Source organism: Chlorocebus sabaeus, chromosome 11 (assembly GCF_047675955.1).
Source record: "Chlorocebus sabaeus isolate Y175 chromosome 11, mChlSab1.0.hap1, whole genome shotgun sequence".
NCBI classification, from domain to species: Eukaryota; Metazoa; Chordata; class Mammalia; order Primates; family Cercopithecidae; genus Chlorocebus; species Chlorocebus sabaeus.
In genome coordinates, this window is record NC_132914.1 from 46329585 (window position 1) to 46336787 (window position 7203).

General features: G+C 44.7%; 1 pseudogene; it reads left to right on the forward strand.

Moving 5' to 3' along the window:
- The first annotated feature begins 4915 nt into the window (after positions 1 to 4915).
- LOC103238239 (olfactory receptor 11A1-like) lies at positions 4916 to 6004 on the forward strand (annotated as a pseudogene).
- Positions 6005 to 7203: the final 1199 nt, after the last annotated feature.

The following is a 7203-nucleotide window of genomic DNA, read 5'->3' on the forward strand; positions in this document are numbered from 1 at the left end:
GGGAGTGCTACAGCTCTTAAAGATGGTGCGGACCCACAGAGTGAGCAGCAGCAAGATTTATTGTGAAGAGTGAAAGAACAAAGCTTCGGTAGCGTGGAAGGGGACCCAACCGGGTTGCCGCTGCTGGCTGAGGTGGCCAGCTTGTATTCGCTTATTTGTATTCCTTATTTATTATTCCCCCACCCATGTCCTGCTGATTGGTTCATTTTACAGAGTGCTGATTGGTCCATTTTACAGAGTGCTAATTGGTGCGTATACAATCCTTTAGCTAGACACAGAGTGCTGATTGGTGCATTTACAATCCTTTAGCTAGACAGAGCACTGATTGGTGCGTTTTTACAGAGCGCTGACTGGCACATTTTACAAACCTCTAGCTAGCCACAGAGTGCTGATTGGTGGGTTTTACAATCCTAGCTACCGAGCGCTGATTGGTACATTTTACAATCCTCTTGTAAAACAGAAAAGTTCTCCAAGTCCCCACCCGACCCAGAAGTCCAGCTGGCCTAACCTCTCAACACTCTTGATAGCTCATCCCAATGCTGCAAGAACAAGTTGTAATATACATTTCACCTTGGGGTTCATTCTGAGAACTGAATATTTATTAAATCAGTTAATCAGTTAATATTTGCTTTATGAATTATAAAGTATTCCATAAATGCTGGCTTTCATCGTGGCTATTTTCTTTTTTGTCACCCAGGCTGGAGTGAAGTGGTGCAATTATGGCTCACTGTATCCTCAACCTCCTGGGCTCAAGCGATGCTCCCGCCACAGGCTCCAGAGTAGCTAGGACTACAGGCATGTGCCACCATGCCTGGCTAATTTTTTTTTTTTTTTTTTTTTTTTTTTTGGTACAGATGGGGTTTTACTATGTTTCCCAGGCTGGTCTTGAACTTTTTGGCTCAGGTGACCCTCCCTCTTCAGCCTCCCAAATTGCTGGAGTTATAGGCATGAGCCACTGCATTTGGCTATTGTGGTTATTCTTATGTCTTGCCAGTATTTCCCTACTCATAAAGGGGAGGTCATTAGGTTTGAATGAAACACATGGATGGGGTCCCTTGTAGACCTGAACATTTCCCTGGAACCAAAAGATAGATGTAGATGCTCCAGTTGGCTCCAAACTACATCTCCTCTCCAAGGAGGCTCTTCTCCAGCCCCTACAAGGGAGGGGTGCTCTCCTCCTCTAGAAAAGGCAGTTGCATCCATAGCAGCACATACAGAATAGGGACAACTGTCTTCTGTGAGCACCCTAGGGTGTAGGGAGTCAATAACATGTGGAGACTTCACAGAAGAGAAGCAGAAAGTCCACAGAGCTCTCAGCTGGCAGAAGAATTTAGTCTAGGTGTAAAGACATCCAGGAGAGAAGTTGACTCCAAGCCCAAAGCAGGTCCACCCCCATTTCCACTGAGCCTGAGTATCTGGAGTTCATCTGGGTCAACACTGCTCTCTGCCTACAGAGAGGACCACCACAGACCCAACCTAAATATATGGAAGAGAGCTCATCATATTTTTTAAATGTCTTATGTTTGCTCTGGGAGGTTCCTGTGGATGAGGCCCATATTTGCCAACAAACTTCTGGAGGCTCTAGGAAGAAATTCCACTTCACCCGCACTGACCCTGTCCCCCGAGCCTCATCTTATTTTCATACCCCCCAAAAAATGCAGTAAATAACAATAGTTAGCCCCTTAAGAATCACCTCTAGGAAGGCAGCACAGATGAGTAGTCATGGGTTTTCCAGCACCACCACACCCTTAGTCCTTGTTCTGTAGATTAAATATAATCCCTCTTCTTTATGAGAGTCTCTCAAATATTTTAAAAGTTATACTCTTCCATTCATTTTGTCTTTTCCAGATTCTCTACATTATTCACATATTCCTTGTATTTCAGTTTTCAAGCCCTAATTCATGATAGTCGGACCAGGCATGGTGGCTTTCGCCTGTAATCCCAGCACTGTGGGAGCCCGAGGCAGGCAGATGACGAGGTCAGGAGATCGAGACCATCCTGGCTAACATGGTGAAACTCCGTCTCTACTGAAAATACAAAAAATTAGCCAGGTGCAGTGGTGGACACCTGTAGTCCCAGCTACTTGGGAGGCTGAGGCTAAGGCTTGAACCCAGGAGGTGGAGGTTGCAGTGAGCTGAAATCGTACCACTGCACTCCAGCCTGGGCAACAGAGCCAGACTCCTTCTCAAAAAGAAAAAAAAAAATTCATGATAGTCAACAAAAAGCCCAAATTATTTTCACATAAATGGCTACTAAGTTGGGTCTTACTCTTCCCTATACTTGTGTAACTGGTTGTTAAAATCTACATGCAGATTTTATATGTGCCTCTGTTAAATTCCATCTTGTTTTTAGTTTGGCATTCCAAAAGGCAATATTATTTTGAATTATAATTGTCACCTATAATATTGATTTTCCCTCTTTGTTTCATATCATCTGAAGTTTGACGAGCCATGCATGCTTACTATGTCTATTGAAGCTATTGCTAAATTAGGTGGTGAAAATAAGATCTACAACACCTCCTTTTCACTAGACAGATTTCTCCAGATTTTTAGTCATTAATGAATAATTTTGGTGTATGGTAGCCAAACCAAAAGCATTATCTCTAAGCCACAGTCATCATCTTTTTATGAAGCTTTATCGAGATTAATATGCCCTTTCTCTGCTCCTTTCTCCTGATTGTTAAATTATTAATACTGTCAATAAAAGATATTATATGAGGTTTTACATTAGGTTCAGCATTACAAAGATCCTGATGATCCCTTATGGGACTTCCAACTATTCTATAAAGCATCTATTTAAGAATTTTACCAGGGACCAAGGTCAAATTCACTGGTTGGCAAAGGCAGTGCTTCTAACTTTATAATCATAAGCATTGTCTTAGAGTGTAGACTTCAAAAGTTTTGGGTCAGTTGACTGGTTGATTGATTTGGTTAGTTTAACTAGTTTCTTCCTTTGCTCCCTCTCTCTGCTAAACCCAGAGTCAGTCCTATTTCACTCTCAATTCAAGTCATTCCTTAGCTTCTTAAGAAATCATTAGTATATAGAAGACACAATATGTTCAAATACATATGAAAGCACTCGGTTTGTTCTGTGTCTGTATTCCCATATGACTGAATGTGGGCCTGCATGATGTAAGCCCAAAGCCAAAGGAAAAGGTAGGATCAGGCCAGGAACAGAAAAACCCTGTTCTCACTGCCATCAGCTAATGTGAGATGTCATCTTTCTTAATTTCAAAAGTGAGAAAACTCTCTATCACATTGTGTTTTCTGGTTTCTTCCTCCTACACACACACATATTTTTGACCTCCATATCCATTCTTATTTATGATTCCATCTCAAGCTTCCAATATTCCCTCAACTATAGGGGATGACCCAATGATTCCTCCTCTCTTTTAGTAGTCATTTAAATGTCTCTTTGTCTAACTCTAGCATTAACTGTCAGATGCTGCAATTTTTTCATGGCACTTTGCTGTTGGAAAATTATCGTAACTAATTCATATATTCATTTATTTATTCATTCCACAAGGTCCTCCTATGCGTTTAGTGGAAAGGTAGTGCTGCGATAACTGAGAGAAGAAAATCTATACCAGAAGAGCGGATTCTAAAGAACCCACGGTTAGTTAAGATAAACTGAGCATTTGACCTGTATGGAAAATATAAGGCAGGAGAACCAAGAAAAATAGAGTGTTTCCAGTTTCCAACAAACTGATCAGAGACTGGGCAAAGTATGGAAATGGCTCTACCAAAGGTCACCAGGCCACCTGTCCAAGGAGAAAGAGTGGTTTCCCAGGGGAGTGAGATCTGGGTTAATTCAGATCTTTCTGTGTCACATATCTTCCTGAATAGATGATACAGATTGCGCATCTGGATTTCCAAGTCTCATTTTCTTGGAAAGAAAAAATAGTCTGAGATGAGTGGCAGCCTCAGTAACGTGCAGGACTTCAGAGTAAGACCAACTCTCCTGGAAGCAAGGGGCACGGCTCCCACCCTTCCACAGCTCACAAGCTGTGGTCCTCCTGTTGGTGCCCAGCCGGGACCTCCAGATAAATAGTTCCCTGCTGATTGGAAGAACGTTATGCTGCTCTCTAATTTTGACATTTCTATCACTTAAAGAGGGTTTGGGGCCAGGTGCAGTGGCTCACGCCTATAATCCTAGAACTTTGGGAGGATTGCTTGAGCCCAGAAATTTGAGACCAGCCTGGACAATATAGGGAGACCTCATTTCTTTTTTTTTTTTTTTTTTGAGACGGGGTCTCGCTCTGTCACCCAGGCTGGAGTGCAGTGGCCAGATCTCAGCTCACTGCAAGCTCCGGCTCCCGGGTTTACGCCATTCTCCTGCCTCAGCCTCCCAAGTAGCTGGGACTACAGGCGCCCGCCACCTCGCCCAGCTAGTTTTTTGTATTTTTTAGTAGAGACGGGGTTTCACCGTGTTAGCCAGGATGGTCTCGATCTCCTGACCTCGTGATCCACCCGTCTCGGCCTCCCAAAGTGCTGGGATTACAGGCTTGAGCCACTGCACCCGGCCGGGAGACCTCATTTCTATTATTTTTTTTTTAAGTAGCCAGGCAGGGTGGCATGTGCTCCTAGTCCCAGCTACTTGGGAGGCTGAGGTGGGAGGATGGCTTGAGCCCAGGAAGTCGAGCTGTGATGACACCACTACACTCCAGCCTGGGTGAGACCCTATCTCAAAAAAAAAAAAAAAAGGGGGTGGGTGGAGCAGGTTGGGAAAGCACTGTAGAACAGTAGACCATTCGGGAGTCTTAGAGTCAGGCAAACCTGGGTTCACATCATGACTCCATCATAATGACCTTGAATAATTGACTTAAATAAACACGTCTTAGTTTCTCTTCCACATCTGGGAGACAATAAGGCCTGTCTCCAATGCGTGCTGCGATGAATAAATGGATAAGCCAAGCATGGAGTGTGGCCATAATAGTATCTTGGTTAATATTAACTACCTTTCTCTCTTCTCTTGGACCCAGAGCTGGAAAAAAAAGCAGTCCAGTGGCGACAGTGGGAACCAGACCACCTGGCTGATCCTAGTGGGCTTCGGGGAGTTGCAATACCTGGGCTTCCTTCCCTTCACTCTCTTCCCGGCCATCTATGTGGTGACAGTCGGGGGCAATGCCCTCATCATGCTGGCTGTGGCCTCTAGTCGGACACTCCACCCACCAATGTACTTCTTCCTCTGCCACTTCTCCCTGCTGGAGATTGGCTGTACCTCCAACATCATACTGTGGCTGTTGCAGAGTTTCCTGGAGGGGAGGGAAGTCATCTCACTAGTCAGCTGTCTGGCTCAGTTCTATGTGTTTTCCTCACTTGCTGCAGCTGAGTGCCTCCTGCTCTCTGCCATGTCCTATGTGACTTGACCATCTGCTGCCCCCTTCACTATCCTGCCCTGATGAGCACCTGGTTTTGTCACTGCCTGGCCGCTGGTGCTTGGTTCAGTGGCTTCTTCTCCTCTGCCTTCACTATGGCCCTGGCAGCACCTCTGTCCTGGCAGCAGGGAGATTGACCACTATTTCTGTGAGTTTGCTCCAGTAGTCAGGCCGTTCTGTGGGAATGTGGGCGTCATGTAAGGAGCTGAAGTCAGCATCTCAGTCTTCCTGACACTGGCCGCCTTCCTATTGATTGTGACATCTTATGCCTTCATTGAGGGCTGTACTGCAAATACCTTCAGGCCATGGGAGGCAAAAAGCCTTCTTCACCTGTTCCTCCCACCTCACCATAGTTGGGGTATTTTATGGCATCCTCATTGTGGTTTATGTGGCCCTAATAGCACACATGTCCCCCTTGCTTCTAAAGGTCTTCTCTGTCCTCTATACAGTGTTCACACCCATGTCAACTCCATCATCCACAACCTCAAGAACCAAGAGGTGAAGGCGGCTCTGCATAGGCTCAGGGAACAGCTCATCCCAGGACACACTCACTGAGGAGGACAGGACAGCTTTTGACTTCTTCCTGGATTGATTTCAGCGTAGCCCCTTCTTCAAAGTCTGATGGACTAGAGATCACTGCAATAAAAAGATGGAGACTGTGGGATTGAAAGTGGATGTCTAACAAAATGAGGTAACTGTATTTTCCAATTGGAATTGGCCTTTATTTAGAATAAAATTCTAAATAAATCCCCATTTGTAGCAGCTTCCCCAACCCCAGCAACAGCAGCCTCTGTCCCTGTCTGAGGGAATTAACCCCACATTGCCTGAAGAAACTATAATTGCCTCCCCTGGGGCAGTTCCCATGCCAGACAACGCCGATTCTCCTCAGAATCCATGCCCATCACTCCTCTTTGGTTCTAAAACTATAGCTAGACCCAAGTCCCTGCAGGCCTCTAAAGGTGAGGCACAAAGTGTGACCCATGAGGACATGCACTACACTCCAAAAGAATTACTTGGGTTTTCTAATTTATACAGACAGAAATCCAGTGAACATGCATGGAAACAGATACTGAAGTTGTGGGATAATGATGGAAGGAACATAAAGTTGAATAAAGCCAAATGTACTGATATAGGCTCACTAAAGCAGAAATTCCGCATTTAATGTTGCAGCTTGGGGAACTAGGAAGGATTCTAACAGTCTGCTTAGTTGGTTGACTGAAACATGAACCAAAAGGTGGGACACAGTAAGTGAATTAGAAATGCTGGATCTGCCTTGATTTAATGTAGAGAAAGGATTCAAAGGCTTAAGGATATTGAAATGTTACAGTGGATTTGTTACTTAAGACCTACTCACCCACATGACAGGGCCCAGAAGACACACTTTTCACTATGACTAAGAAATAGGGAAGCCCTGGCATCCTTGAAGAGCTCTGTAATCTCTCTTCTCTGTAGCCCAGACCTTACAGTGAGGACTGCAGTCACTGAATTGGGAAACCTAAATTCAATGGGAGTAACTGCATCCTGAGGTGGCAGAGGCCAATTGGCAGCACTCAACCTCCAAAGGCAAGGTGTACCTGGTCACCACAATGGACAGCAGAGTCAAATCAGCAGTCAGAATAGCTTGACTCACACAGACCTATGGCATACTGTTTCTAGAAGTGCAATAGATAAGAAACCTACTAAATCCTTACTTGATCAGAAAAGTTCTAAATCAAGTGAACATCAGCTAAGTTTTTCTCAGGGTTGTTCTACTAGTGCCACAAGAGAGTTAGATTGGGATTGGGAGAAGGAAGGGGAAGTGATGATGAGGGTAACAAGAGGGATTG